Source organism: Mycteria americana, chromosome 11 (genome assembly GCF_035582795.1).
Source record: "Mycteria americana isolate JAX WOST 10 ecotype Jacksonville Zoo and Gardens chromosome 11, USCA_MyAme_1.0, whole genome shotgun sequence".
Lineage (NCBI taxonomy): Eukaryota > Metazoa > Chordata > Aves > Ciconiiformes > Ciconiidae > Mycteria > Mycteria americana.
In genome coordinates this window covers 5,926,792-5,941,518 of record NC_134375.1, presented here as the reverse complement: position 1 = coordinate 5,941,518, position 14,727 = coordinate 5,926,792, and the positions used below count along the sequence as shown (strand labels likewise).

Here is a 14,727-nt window from a genome sequence, read left to right as displayed (position 1 = left end):
CCAGCGGGGCGGGGGCGGGGCCTGCGGGGCGGAGGCGGGGCCGGCGGGAGGCGTGGGGCGGGGCTTGGAGCGGGACCAAACGGGAGCGGAGGGGGCGGCGGGGCGGGGCGACGGGGAGGGCGGGGCCGCGCGGGACGGCCGCAGGGCGCGGGGGGAGGCGGGGCCGCGCGCGGCCAGGTGGGGCGGGGCGGAGGGGGCGGGGCGGGCGCGGGCGCCGGGCGCCGATTGGCCGCGGCGCGCTCGTGCCGCCGGTTGCTAGGCGCCGCGCGCCCCTCCCCCAGGTACGTGCCCGCGCGGGGTCGCGCTCGCGCCGCGCCGCCCGCTCGGTGCGTCGGGGCCGCTGGCGGCGAGAGCCGGCGGGGAGCGGCCTCCGGGCCCGGCCGTCGCACGGTGAGGGGCCGCGGGGACGGGGGGGCCCGGCCTCCGCCCGGCGGCGGCGGCGGCGGCGGCGGCGCGGGGCTGCGGCGGCACCTGCCGGGCCGCCCTGCCCTTGGCCTACCGGGCGGAGCGGGGCCGGGAGCGGCGGCGCGGCCTGGGCAGAGGCGCGGCGCGGCGGGCGCGGGCCTCCCGGGGCGCGGGCAGCGGGGCGGCCCGGCCCGGCGGGGGCGGCCCGCCGCCGCCTCAGCCTCGGCGCGCCTCTCCGCGGCCTGCCGGGGCCGGGCGCGGGCGGCGGCCCGGGCTGCCTGCGGGGTCCGGCCCCGGCGCCGCTGCCCCCGGCTTGCCGCGCTCCCCTCCTCTTCCTTGTTTTCCCGCCGCCCTGTGCCCAGCCCCCGCCGGGGCCGCCGGTTGCGGCCGTCCGGGGCCTGAGTGGGCGCCGCGCCCGGGGGTGCCCGGCGGGGCCGGCCCTGCCGGCGGGCGGGAGGCGGAGCGGGCCCGGCCCGGGGCACCGAGCCGCTGGGCCGGCTTGGGCTGTACCGGAGGAGGCGTGGGGCTTCGCTGCGGCCGCCGGCGGGGGCGGTGGGAGCGGCGCAGGTGCTGGAGGTGGCGGCCGCCGGTCCCCGGCCGTGCCGTGGTTCCTGGCCGTGTGCGCTGGAGCCCGTGGGGGCTGACCGGGCGGCTCTCCCCGCTCACCGGGCCCCGCTCGGCTCCGTGGGAGCGCAGGTGGATTTCCAGGTGTCCGGCGGCGTCTGGCGTCTCTCCGGACACGCTCCCCTCGCAGTCCCAGGCAGGGTGCCAGGGCAGCCCCGCGGCTCTCGGCCCCGCCTGGGGACACGCCGGCCTCGCGGGGGGGCTCCGTGGGGCCCCGTGGGCTCCCAGGGCTGACCTCGGGTCCCGGCGCCGCGGGCGTGACTAACAGCAGAGGCTGTTCCGGGCGCAACACACCCACAGTCAAACTTTTATCTTTAGTCAGCGGTCCGGGTGACTAAATGCAAGTAAATGGTTCTGCCGCACGAAAAGGCGTAAATGCAGAATATTCCCTGTGGCCTCCTTGGCTCCTCAGAAGCAACAGGCTGCGGAGCAGCCCACCCGAGCCTCCAGCGCCCGTCAAGTCAGCGGGTACGAATTTAAGCAAGTTTTGCTACAGGTTTGCAGGTCGCAGACTCCCCCTGTGTGCTTTTAGAGCTTAACCTGCTACTCGTGGGTGGGAGGGTGCAGGCAGGGGCATGGGAAGGTGCAGGCAGGGGGACGTGGGAGCTGGGCGGCAGGGTTCGCAGTCACTCCCTGAGGTGCTGCATCTCCTTTGGTCCCAGAGCTTTGGGCTTGTAGGCTTGGGAAAGTGGCACTGATATCGCTTACCTGTCCGAAATGAGACTAAAGTTCTCTTTTTGTATAAAAAGACCAAGTATTCACCCATCTTGTCAGCCCCTCCAGGCAGCGGCTTCTTTCCACTGCCCGCTGCTGTTACAGGATGGACCCCTAGCGTCTCTTGCCTTGGGAATGCCGTCCTTAACAAAATTCGTTATTTAATTTTATATATGGAAGGCTGTCTCTTCCCGTCTTTAGCTTTACAGATTCTTTTCCTCGCTTTAAGAGTTTCTAATTCAGCATGGGTTTCTTCTCGCAGTCTCTGCCGCTATTCTGAGCATCCTAAACCACTTATTCATTCTTCCCAATGCTTGTTATTGCGCTCTTCTATCCTAAATATAGGGTAGTATGCCAACAGGAGAAGCTTGAGAGCAAGCTGAAGTGCTGGGAACACCACTGTTTACTCAGAGGAGTAATCAGCAAAGCCTGGCTGATTCCAGGTCGCGCCGTCGTCTTGCTGCAGGAGTGCGCACACTTCTTTGGGAGCTGGCACGAATTCTTGAATAACTAGATGATGTTGTTGACAGCACATGCTAGCTTAGAAATACTCGTTTCTTTCAGCGTTGTGTAAATGGAGTAGTAAATTCTGTTTAATTGCTGATATTAGGCCTGGAGAATTGGCAAAAGCTGTGGGGCTGATATCAGTAAAGGTGTTTTGTGCCTCAGTGTATACCAGTAGGTTTTGTATGGGATTTGTTAACCCTGAGCACTCCTCTGCTTTTAGAAATGGCTGGTACTCATTGCTAGCTCGAGCACTGCTTATCCACTTCTTTCTCCTCTTGTCTCTCACTCTGCCCAGTGTGCTGGGCTCTGCTGGTACGAGGAATGAAGGAGGACGCGTGACAGAGGGAGACCTCTCACCGGCTTCAGCGGTAAAGTGCGTGGTTAGAATTGACCGTAACTTATCTTCCACGGACGGCTGGTCTGGAGGAATTCTCGCGTGTCTCTTGTCGGCAGAGCTGTACTCCGGCAGTGAGGGGGTAACATCGGAGGGAGCGCTGCTGCGTCCTGGCTTGTGCGAGCACGCCAGCTGACGAGCCGGAGAGGTGCTTTGCACTATAAAGACCGGTGGTCCCACTCAGGTCTGATGGAGAAGAGGACTGTGCAGTTGCAGCAGCCAGGTCCTGTGGAAATTTTCATGCTTTAGTGTCTGCAGCACAGGTGTGAGACGCGGCATGTTGTCGGCCTAGCAGAGAGGGTGTGACGGTTCTGCCGTGGCAGGAGTGGTGTTGCTCAACAGCAGGAATGGTGTCTCCTTGCCTTTTCCACGTCCCTTGGAGAGATAATGAGAGAGGTTGTCCTGCAGAGATACCAGGGTGCTGTGCCAGCCTGGGGAAGAACTCCAGCTGACGGCAGTAAAACCGTCTGTCTCGTTTCGGCAATGACAGCTGTCTTAAAAGTTTCGTTGCGGGGATGATTTTTGGATGGTTTGTGCCTTTCCTTCTGTTAGCTGAGGAACAGTACAGAAGATTTAATTCTAGTAATAATTAATTTGAATGAGGAACATGCAAACTCTGAATTCTCCTTGGGCAAACAGGGGTCATGTAAATAAATGTCTCTGGCATTCTTTGTGGCTCTTGTAGACTGTCTACCAATTACTTCTGGTCTCTTGCTGAATCAGTGGGAGGCTGTCGCTCCTTGAGCTCCAAGTATTTTGGCGGTGATTTGGGTGAAATACAAATAAACACAGTTGGATTGACCTAGTGTATCTGAGCTCTTGGTATGCTGAAAATGTTTGTTCTTAGGATGTTTGTGCAGTCTGGAGAGCTCTGTACCTTAAACGCGATTCGCAGAAGACTGTGACCATGTTTAAACTGTGAAAAATAAAAGATCAACCCAAAGAACCTGTGCTTTTAGGGCTTGTTCTGTGAGATTGAATAAGTTTGAGCAAACTACTAAGGTGCTGCTGGACGGAAAGTTAATATATTAACCTGTGTGAATACGCTAGGTAGGTGCACTTCCTAGTCTAGTACCTTTTTCTATCTGTGTGTCTCCCTGCACTTATCCGTTGGCTTAAACTGTCTCTGGTTCAGCTTTTCTGGGATAAAAATTTAGCTTGACAGTGGGAAGGATGGTTGTATATATTTGATGTTACCACTTTCTTTGTCATTGCATTTTTCATGAGCATCCGAGCTGATCTGCTGGTGCAACGCTCTCCAAAGGAGATGGTCCAAGGCCCCTGGCCAGGCAGGCCCGCTCCCTTCCTCTCACGGGTGCCTGCTGGGCCCCTGAGCTGATCGCCTGGGCACCAGCAGAAAGCTCCCTGGCTCTTGCATGTGGTTTGTGAGCTGTTCTGGGTGTCTGATGAGGAGGAGACAGGGCAAGGTGAGTGGCATGGCTTTGTTCGGGGTGTGGGGAGGCAACGGGGCCTCTTCTGTCGGCGGTGACCTGCTCAGATGGGCAGATGTGTCTTGAAACCACGGCCTGAATTACAGCTGGAGCTTCTTGCCTGATGGTGGCTTCTGCCCAAGTTATTAGCTGGGGTGCAAGCGATGTAAGGCACCCTAGGAACGCACCCTGTTTTCCTGAATGCTGTGTCCTGCTCAAGGTCACCTCAGCCCGGCAGTGCTGGTTTCTGGGAGCCGGGCTTGATGCACACTAGGAAATCCGCCGGAATCAGCAGCGCAGCCTTGCGGTTCTTTCACGTCCAGGGTCCCGTCCCTGGGCAGTGTGCTGGGACCCGAGAGCTGGAGGGGGCTGCTGGGCTACCGTGTGCTCCCACGGCTCCTTACAGTGTCCCTCGCATTTGTCCACGGAGAGCTCACCACAGCCCCCCAAACCTTAACACAAGTGGTGTTCTGCTGGGTGACCCCCGAGCTGTGTCACTGCCGGGCCACGTCAGTCCCGATGCCATCGCGGTTGTGCCGGGGTGAGGGGCGGCGAGCAGCAGAGGGTGAAGTTGTGTGGGATGGCTGAGCTGGTGGAAGGCTCGCTGCTTTTGGAGAGGGGAGGTCTGACCTCCAGACACGTCATCGTGGCTATGGTGTTTGCAGTCATCTTGCTGAGCTGATTTTTTTTTTTTCCCCCTGGGTTAACTTTCTACAAATTAGTAACCTGAATTGTCCGCGGAAGGAGCTTCTAAATGCCGCAGCCAGAAGGAGCTTGTCAGCAGCCTGGCAGTGCCAGTGGAGTGGAACTGAGGCCCAGCATGGAGGAGGAGGAGGGAGAGGTGGGCATGGTCCCTGTGCTGGGGAGGGGTGGGTTAGCTCAGGACGAGCGGTTGCCTCAGCCAGCCTCACGGCTTGACGCTCTTAAAAGGGCCCTTCTCTTTCCCTGCTTTCAGCTGTGCCCTCTTGCCTCCTCCCACGTGCCAGCTGTGGTGCTGAGCTGATGCATTGATGAACTGATCCTGCTAACTTGGCATAAAATCGTTCTTTTTTTCAGCTTGACCCTTTCTCCACTGGCTTGGCAAAGTGGTCAGGAGGGGAACCGCACCATCCTTGGAGGCAGGGAGCCGTTGTATCAGCAGAGCTCTCCCTTGGGATGGTGATCTTAGCCGTAACGGATACGTTCTTCTTCAGGGTTGAGTTGTCCCCCTGGTTTCACTGTCCTGCAGGTATCCTCTAGGCCTGGAGAATAATTCTTGGTGGGATTCAAAGTACACTATCACTATCACACTATTGACCAACCTGATCTCCTTCTATGATAAGGTGACCCGCCTAGTGGATGAGGGGAAGTCTGTGGATGTTGTCTATCTAGACTTCAGTAAAGCCTTTGACACGGTTTCCCACGGCATTCTCCTGGAGAAACTGGCTGCTCATGGCTTGGACGGGTGTACTCTTCGCTGGGTAAAGAACTGGCTGGACGGCCGGGCCCAGAGAGTGGTGGTGAATGGAGTTTACTCCGGTTGGCGGCCGGTCACAAGCGGTGTTCCCCAGGGCTCTGTGTTGGGGCCAGTTCTGTTTAACATCTTTATCAATGATCTGGACGAAGGGATCGAGTGCACTCTCAGTAAGTTTGCAGACGACACCAAGTTGTGTGGGAGTGTTGATCTGCTGGAGGGTAGGCAGGCTCTGCAGAGGGACCTGGACAGGCTGGATCGATGGGCTGGGGTGAATTGTATGAGGTTTAACAAGGCCAAGTGCAAGGTCCTGCACTTGGGCCACAGCAACCCCATGCAACGCTACAGGCTTGGGGAAGAGTGGCTGGAAAGCTGCCTGGCAGAGAAGGACCTGGGGGTGTTGGTTGACAGCCGCCTGAATATGAGCCAGCAGTGTGCCCAGGCGGCCAAGAAGGCCAATGGCATCCTGGCCTGTATCAAAAATAGCGTGGCCAGCAGGACTAGGGAAGTGATTGTGCCCCTGTACTGGGCACTGGTGAGGCCGCACCTCGAATACTGTGTTCAGTTTTGGGCCCCCCACTACAAGAGGGATATTGAGGTACTGGAGCGCGTACAGAGAAGGGCAACGAAGCTGGTGAAGGGTCTGGAGCAGAAGTCTTATGAGGAGCGGCTGAGGGAGCTGGGACTGTTTAGCCTGGAGAAAAGGAGGCTGAGGGGAGACCTCATCGCTCTCTACAACTACCTGAAAGGAGGGTGTAGAGAGGTGGGGGTCGGTCTCTTCTCCCAGGTAACAAGTGATAGGACAAGAGGAAATGGCCTCAAGTTGCGCCAGGGGAGGTTTAGACTGGATATTAGGAAATTTTTCTTCACCGAGAGGGTTATCAAGCATTGGAACAGACTGCCCAGGGAAGTGGTTGAGTCGCCATCCCTGGAGGTATTTAAAGGACGTTTGGATGAGGTACTTAGAGACATGGTGTAGTGATGGTTTTTGGCAGTGTTAGGTTTATGGTTGGACTCGATGATCTTAAAGGTCTTTTCCAACCTATATGATTCTGTGATTCTGTGATTCTGTGATCTCTGGCAGATCTTCCCACGCAGAGGGTGGGACTTGGAAACAGCAGCAGAACTTGTCCCAGCCCCGCAGGTGGACAGTGTTCAGCTTTGTTTTGGGTTTTCTTTAGAAAAACAAGCTCCTAGCCTCATCTGACCTGTAAAGATATATTTGAATGAAGGTTTCCACTGATGAGATCTCCTTTCTTCCCCTTTTCTTGTGTTGTGTTCTCACCGCCGTGCTCAGCTATGGCATTTGCCATCATTGCAACCCTGAATAAGGGTATGGTGTCTATTTTCTACTGTGCTTTCTGAGAAGGGCTCAATTCATAGAGGGTTACATGGGCAGTTTCAGAAATATTTTGTATCCCGGTTCCTCAGAGCTTTCCAACAAATTGGCTTAGAAGCCTCTTCCTGCAGTACTTGATGTTGCAAATACTCCTTGGTAAGGACCTGACGAGCGGCATTCCTCCCATCCCTCCTCAGGGGCTGCAAAAGTGATTACGGGAGAGGTTTCAGTTTACTCTAGCATAGTTACAGGTCACACGAGTGCTGAATGCATATAGGCAATGAATTCATACTGGGTCTTGTCTTTTTTTGAACTAGATTGTACATTTAGACTTCAGAAAGCTTAATCTTCTGTGAAGTGTGTTCCTTAAGGGGGGGGATTAGCATTCAGTAATTTTGATGAGAGTTTCCAGCAGCAGATACTGATCATTTTATATCAATCCCAAGGGCTAGGGATTGATTTTTGGATGAGCTTCAGTAAGAAGAGGCTGGGTGATAGTTTGAACCGTCAGTTTTCCACTTGAGTGTTGAATTACGACAGGCGATGTGAAAGCCTCGTGCCACTGTCACAGCTTCAGATCGCGACGTGGGGGTCGTCTATGCTCTTGGTCCCTTGCTGGGGTGACACTGCCTGCTTCTTGTCACATAGGCTTCTTCCCTCTTTCTTGTGCAGGGTCAGCCCCAGATGGACTCTTCCAGGCTCTTTGGGAAACACATCTCTTCCCAGAGCTCCCGTGAGGCCCCGAAAGGATTTCCTTGTGTGCGTGTCCTCTTTGGGACTTATCGATTACAGGGGAGAGGGAGCAAGAGTGGTCGATAAGTGATCCCTGTCTCTATTACTCAGTTATTCGCTCGGTTATTCAGTGGTCCAGGATGCTGTTGAGATACCGCTTTCATCAGAATGGGAATAGTTGCTGAGTTTTTCCAGTATGGCTTCTGTGCCTCTCCCATAAACTTACTCTCTAAAGCAGCCCTTCAGTACTGGTCTCTAGCTGAGAGTTTCCTCTACAGCAAGGAAAAGTTTCATCAGGCCTTCTCTAAATATTGCTGAAATAATGTGTAGAAATGTAAGAGACTGAACGCTTTGGGGCTCTCTTTTTCCTCTAAGGAAAAGACCCTTTCTCTAGATCTGCTTTCTCTGAGGGCGAGTACTTTGCTTTTCCCAAAATAAGGAGTGGTTCTAATAAAATGGTCTTGCAGTCATCTACAAATAGAGTTTGATGCCAGTGGAAAATCTGGCGTGATGATTTTGACATTGGGATTGCAATGATATGAATATTTGAGGCTGCAGTGATTCCGTGTTCATGTCCCTTAAACTTTCTAGTTAGGTCTTGATTTCTGTGGAGCGTGAGCTCTCTGTGCTGCAGGAGCTGATTCCTGCATGACAGACCATGCATGGTGTTTTCCCACCCCAAAGGAAATATTTCTAGTGGAATTTTTATGATAGTGCCTGGGGCCTGCATTAGAGAATAAAAGCTGGTTATTCTAAAACCTTCTCTGAATTAAACTTTGCAGAATCCTATCGGGAAGATAACACAGAATCAGTGTAGCTGTGTCTCTTTTTCTCAAAAAATTAGACTTCTAGCTCTACAGATGCAGGGTAAAGACTGGCTGGAGACGAGGGTGGGACTGCGCCAGTTCAAAGGGAGAATCTGCCTCTCGTATTTTTCCTGAACTTCAAAAACCCCTTGCCTATCTGCTCCCAAAAATCCTCAGCATCTTTCTTTTCTCCTGCATGCTGTACAGTAGCACATGCTTTAAGACACGTTGGAAAGTATGATTTCAGTAGTACTGGCACCAACTGAACTTAATAGGCACAAACAACTTGTATCATTGATTTCATTAGTTCTCGCAGTGAGTTCATTTAAAGCTTCTGCCATGTGGTGTTTGTGCGCAGAATAGCTGTTTGGTGGGGTTGTAAGTGGTCCTGCAAGTTTTGGAGCGTGGTCACAATGCAGATCTGTCCACCCTGGGTGGAATAAAGCATCGGGATAGGGCAGTAAACCTTACTTTAATTACTGTCCAGGTCAGATCAGGTGTTTTTCAGGCTGGGCACTAATGTTTTTGTTGGTGGCAGTAATGCAGAAGTGATTTTGACTAACGATCTCATGTAATCTAACATAAAGGTCTGTGACCCGGTGCTGTACGTGTTTGCACGGTATCAATTCAGTTCCCCCAGAGTGAGCTGTTTGGCCAAAATGTGAAACTTCGTGTCCTCTGCGTGGGGAATTTTGTGCTTCCAGCGGTGTTTGTGAAGCCGGTGCTTTATGTTTATCCATATGCCACCAGCCTTGTGCTGGTTGCTCTTTCAGGAAACATTTTATCGCATCTTAGAATAAAATTTTCTTTGACTATCAAGAGTCAGCCTTTAGGGAGGTAAGAAGTTTGATCTTCTGAGAATAACAATTGCTGAGAATAAATACAAATCTCCTTCAGAAATGTACAGAGGAAGCTAAAGCAACGTGTTGTAAGGTACTGCATGCAAAACCCCATGAACCCGTGGTAGTAAACTGTTTGTAAGAAAAGCATAAGAATAGGGCTTCATAGCCTCATGAAAACTTTGTAATCAAAGCTAACGTGAAAAAGGGCTTCATTTGCTACTGGTAAAGATGTAAAATTGTATATTGTGGACTTAAAGCATTGAGGAGGCAGCGGTGTTCCCCTGTGTGGTAATGGTGATAAGCTGGGATAAAAGTTGTGTGCGATTCAGTCTGCTGAAAGTGGCAGAGTGAAGTACTCCGTGATTACCATGGCTAATTGAGGCATGAGAAGGTTCGCTTAAAAGCCTCGATCAGAGGTGGACGAGCTCCTGGAGTCTAGAAGCAGTACTCCAGACCTGTGATGTGGTTCAGTCACCACCCTCCCCTCAAGCCAGTGTCCCAGCGCTGGTACCATAGTACTGCATGCCCCTTATTCCTGGAAACTGGAATCGCAACCCTCCTCTTCTTTCTCCCTGCCATGCTGGCTCTGCGCTGCTACGCCAAAGCCTGCCGTGCTCCCGAAACGTCCTCGTCATTGGGTCAAGTGGAAAGGGTGCGACTGCTGCTCGCCTCCGCCTCCTGCTTTCCCCTAGCCCCAGCAGCGGCGGTGGCAGGTTGTTGCCGCCGGGACCTGCTGGGACGGGTAGGGCTGTGCATCGCTCGCTGGCGCCTCGGTGACTTTTGGTCTGCAAACTGGACGTGGCCCTGCGAGCTCAGCCCGGTCTGGCAGTCGGCCGTGGCTGGCCCGTGGGCGTCCCGGGGGAGAGGGGTCGTGGTACTGTCCTGCCGTCACAGGAAGAAGCTGTTTCCTGCAGACCTCTGCGCTGCATCCTGGTGCCGTGCGCTTTGCTCTGGCGTGACCCAGCTCAGCAGCCTCCAGCCCTTTTCTCTTCCCTGAATTGCAGGCTCTTAAAGCTTCCCCTGGAGGTGCATAACTTTGTATAGCGAACTTAATCCTGCCGACTTCAGGTAAGCCTTTCCTCACCTTTTATGGATTTCTTACAGTCTGTTCACATGCTGGTTGAAAACCATTGCCGTGATATGATGCTTCAGGAGATCGTTTGAGGCAGCTTCTCCCCTGCTCCATAAAGAAAAGCAGAGAACAGAGGAGGCAGTGAGACTTAGGATTTGATTTTTCCTGAAGTTAAGATGAGATCAAGGTCCTGCAAATAGGGGCGGTTCTGCCCTCTGCCCTTTGGGCCCTGGCTGCACATGCCTGCGTCTTGTGATGGGTTGGTCAGCTCAGATCCTGCTGGAAAAGCAGTCCACCAGCAGCGTGAGGGAGATGATGGAGAGCAAGGCTGGGTGCAGAGCTCTTCCCTGTGAGTGTCTTTTGGACTGGTGTAGTGTGTGGCTTGGTCACTCCAGCTGAGAGCCCAGGGAAGAGTGCTTCACATGCTAAAGTCCTATTTTCTGGTCATATATGGGAATTCAGGTTGGCTAAGCTGATTCCTATGCAAGTGTTTAGGGGTGAGATTCTTCTTTAAGTAGTGACTTAAGATGGTGATTCTTAGCAAATTCTGCGCAGCTGACTCTAAGCCCTGTTTGGGACCAGCAGTCTCGGGCTGTGCCAACTGGAAAAGGTCAGCTGAAGCTAGGAGCTGCCTGGGCACACGGCTAGGTGTCTGGTTTGGAGCGAGGAAAAGCCACCCTCGGTATCAGTAGAAGCAGATGGCTCAGCTCTGCAGCCTGAACTGATCCAGGAGCAGACAACTTTGATTTCCTGGCATGTCAGTGTCTGCTCTAGTTTAAAGCAGACCCAGGCACGTACAAAAGCTTGTAAGCACACGGATCCACATCTCAACAGAGCACAAAAGCTGTCTGCTCCCCACTGGGAGTGGAGGAAGAGTCTTGGTGGGAAACTTGGTGATGTAAAGCTATTCTAAGGAGATGTGCTTGGGGATCAGTTGGAGTAATTGAAGTGGCCAATGTCCTCCTGCTTGGGCTTTGTGGTAGCAGCCAGCTGAGCTGACTTGCAAAGCACTTTTAAAGGCAAACAGTTGTCCTGTTTACCTTGCCTCTCCGCAATGGAGAGGAATTACCTGTGTCAGCAGAGCTGGGAAGTTGTTTTTCTTCTTCGGGCTTGGTCGGGAGGAGGATACATTTGAACTCTTCTGAGTGTAAGGAGTTAAAGATCCTTCTGGAACAGAAACAACGCAAAACATTGCTGCTCCCCATCTGGGTGGTGATCCTGAACGGAAGCGCAGCCCTTTGGGGAAAATGGTGCTCCATCAGTAGCTGATGCTGCCAAGCAGACTGCATGTTGCTCCGGGTTTTTATCTTAGGCTGGTCTCCTGGACTCAAACAAGTTGACGATGCGGAGGCCGTTCGTGCAGGAAAGAGGTCTTGCAGCAGCGTCTTGTTCCATTTGCTGTTGGCAGGCTTTAGAGCAGTCCCTTGCATAGAAAAGTCACATGAGAAAAGCATTTAATGTATTTTTAGATGTCTTTTAAAGTGGCTCAGTAGCTGAAAAGAAACCTGCGTCAGGTCACTCGCCTGCTTGCTGCAGTTTGCCCAGAAGTGCTCGAGCAGACTATTAATGGGGAATAGATCCAGTCGCAGACTTCTGCTGTAAGGGAATTGTGTTGCATGCTACTAGGATGCAGCTGGCTGTGGGAGGTGGCCCTCGCTCTCAGTATGTGCTGCTTAGATGCTGGTTAGGACAATAGTGGGAAATGAATGGGAGATGTCCAGCTGAAACCAGCTTAATTTCTTTTTCCCTTTATCTTTTGGAATTGTTTGGGTTTTCCTTGGCGACTTTGTGCAGTGCTCTTGTATGGCACAGTTTTTTACGGGGTCCAAACGTGGCGTGCTCGGTTTCTCGGTTGGTTTGAGCTGGTGCTGCTGGCAGAAGAGGTCCTGCCTTTCACTTGTGCTGGTGCAAGGGAAAAGAGAAGTGGTCCTGCAGACCCCGCAATCAGCCAGGAAGCTGAGCCAGATGGAAACTGGCCGCTTGTTTGTCTCTTGCTGGGTTTCTTTAATGTGTGTGGGTTCCCCCATCCACTTCTCTGTGCAGCTGTAACGCTTCTACCAGCACGCAGGGGAAAGAGGACTGGGATGGGGACGGGGTGAAAATGCTTCCTCTGGAAGTAACACCAGCTTAAAATGACCGTGAAGCTGGCTGTGATGATGCTGTGGGGCTTCAGGCCAGGGCACATCTGCCCCGGGAGGATGAGTCGGGGAGAAGGTTCACCCATTCCTTTCTCTACAAAATGTTGAGTTTCCAAGTCTTTGCCACCACAGGAGAATGCGTGCTGCTCGTGGGTCCCGTGTTGCGTGATCTCTTGAGATCTTTGCGGGCCATTGAATAGGAGGAAAAGTGCACCGGCGTAGGAAGGAAGAATGATGCACTGCATCGCCTTGCGTCAGGGACGGGAGTATCGCTGTAATGCATGCATTGGGGGGTGGAAGTATGAGCTGAAATCCTGGGCTGCACATATGGGGTGAGATTATTGGTGTGTCGCAGTTATTTGGTGCTTGTTTGGTGGCTGGGCTGTTATACCGGTGCCTACCAGAGAAGAGAATTTATTTCCAGGAGTCCTGCCCTTTCAGAATAAGCTAAAAGACTGGGAAGCGATGGCAGGTGAGGAGAGCAGGGTACTTGAGGGAAGCCTCCTTTAAGAGCAGCAGTACTTATGTAACAGCTAACACAAAATATTAAGGTAAATAAGACAAGCTGTGGTTTTTACCTTGAAGCATCTGGTGAGGTGACTCTTCAGTGATAGCGTGTAGGCAGGTGGGACGAGAGCTGGAAAATGCCAGATCACTCTCCTTGTTCTCTGAAACGGTTTTGGCCATAGATGATGGAAGTCTGTCTATAACAAGAGGAGGAGGAAGCCAGACAAATTAAAACCTGGAAAAAGGTGAACTTTTTTCTCTATTATTTGCTAGGGTGCTTAGTAATTGGAAGAAATAGCTGGGGGGAGAATATGGCTTTCCCATCTCCTGAAGCCTTTGACTCAAGATTTGCTTTAATCAAGTAGGGGAAACTTTAAGGACCCATGTAACAGATCTCACTAAATGCCTGCCTTGAATGTTTGAGAACATAATCTAAAATACAAATGTTGAGCTTTTCAATATGACCAGCTAAACTAGCTGTGTATTTAGCAAGCAAATTTGTTTTTCTTGTCCCTGTCACTTAAAATGAGTGTAGCTGTGCTAAGAGCTCTTCTGAGATGTCGCTGCGTCTCACCCAAAGCCCCAAATCGCTGCTTAAATTTATGCCACCTCAATTTGAGCCCAGGTTTCTGGAGATGAATTGGAACGGCGAAAGCGGAGCCGGTGCTGGAGCGCGGTGTTTGTAGGTGGGTATGCTGGCAGAGGTGGTCTCAGGGTGCCACAAAACCGGTGCCTGCCACGTGTTGTCTGGGGTGGATTGGAGCCCAGTTAAAGCCTGGTACGTGCTCTCGGGCTGCGGCGAGGCGGGAGAGCGCGGCAGCAGATGGACGGCTGCATGTGCCGCTGTCAGGACTGCCTTGTAGGGAGATGTGCCGGCAGCCCGGGACCTTCCCGTCCCTCCTGGGGGCCATTTCTGGGAAGGCTCCTGGGGCCAGTGGCTCCTGCGAGCTTTGCCCGCAGGGCTGGGGATGCGTACGCCTGGCATTTTGCCTGGGGCACCTTTTAGTGCCTGTATAAATACCAGCAGGTTTCAGATGCATTGCAGATTCTCCTCTGGTCCTTTTTAAAGCCTGAGTCGTAAATAGGTTGGTGCTCGCTTGTGGGTCCGGCTGATCTGTCATTAGAAATGATGTAATGATTAAACTCAGTGTCCTGATGGCCTTCCTGTAGTGCTGCTCTCCTAGGTCTTGTTTTTCTGTTCTCTTCAGGCCTGAGTGTTGCAGGTGACAGGAGAGCTACATTTAGGCCCTGGAAAAAAGTTAATTTAGCAGAACTTGCTATGAAGCAATGTTTCTTACGGTGAGCCAGACCAGCCGCAGTATCTCTTCTCCTTTTGATGCAGACGCTGATTGTGCTCACTCCGCTTCCCGGGGAGCCCGTCCCAGCTGCAGCACAGCTTTGCACTAGATTTTACAGTTAATGCTCTTTGGAATAAGTGTCATTTAAAAGGTATCCAGCCAAGAAAGAGCACAAGATGTAATTCCAGTGAAGTGTGGTTTTTTGTGTTTTTGGTTTGGTGTGTCCCCCCCCCCCCCCCCCCCCCAGAAGGATGGTAGTTTCTATTAAAGGGAATTGGCCTTTAGCCCTGGGCAGGAGATGAGCTTCGAGGGTGCGTCCCATTGCTGCAGGGCCGAGGTGGGTTTCTGAACTCCTCCAAACAGTGCAAAGCTCAACTCAAGACATTCCTTGCACGTCTGGTATTTTTATAGTTAACCTGTGAAGCTTTTGTGTACGAAGCAGAGGTCCTGGGAAGGGATGAGAAAC

General features: G+C 53.1%; 1 protein-coding gene across 2 annotated transcripts in view; it reads left to right on the top strand.

Moving 5' to 3' along the window:
* Positions 1 to 271: 271 nt before the first annotated feature.
* Positions 272 to 14,727, top strand: part of DAG1 (dystroglycan 1) — a 54,964-nt gene continuing 40,508 nt past the window's right edge. The window contains exons 1-2 of one of the 2 annotated variants that reach the window (XM_075514572.1): positions 299 to 390; positions 1,348 to 1,497. The gene's annotated coding sequence lies outside the window, so the exon portion shown is untranslated. Of the gene's footprint in view, positions 391 to 1,347; positions 1,498 to 14,727 lie in introns of both variants that reach the window. The other variant, XM_075514570.1, reaches the window with a different exon arrangement.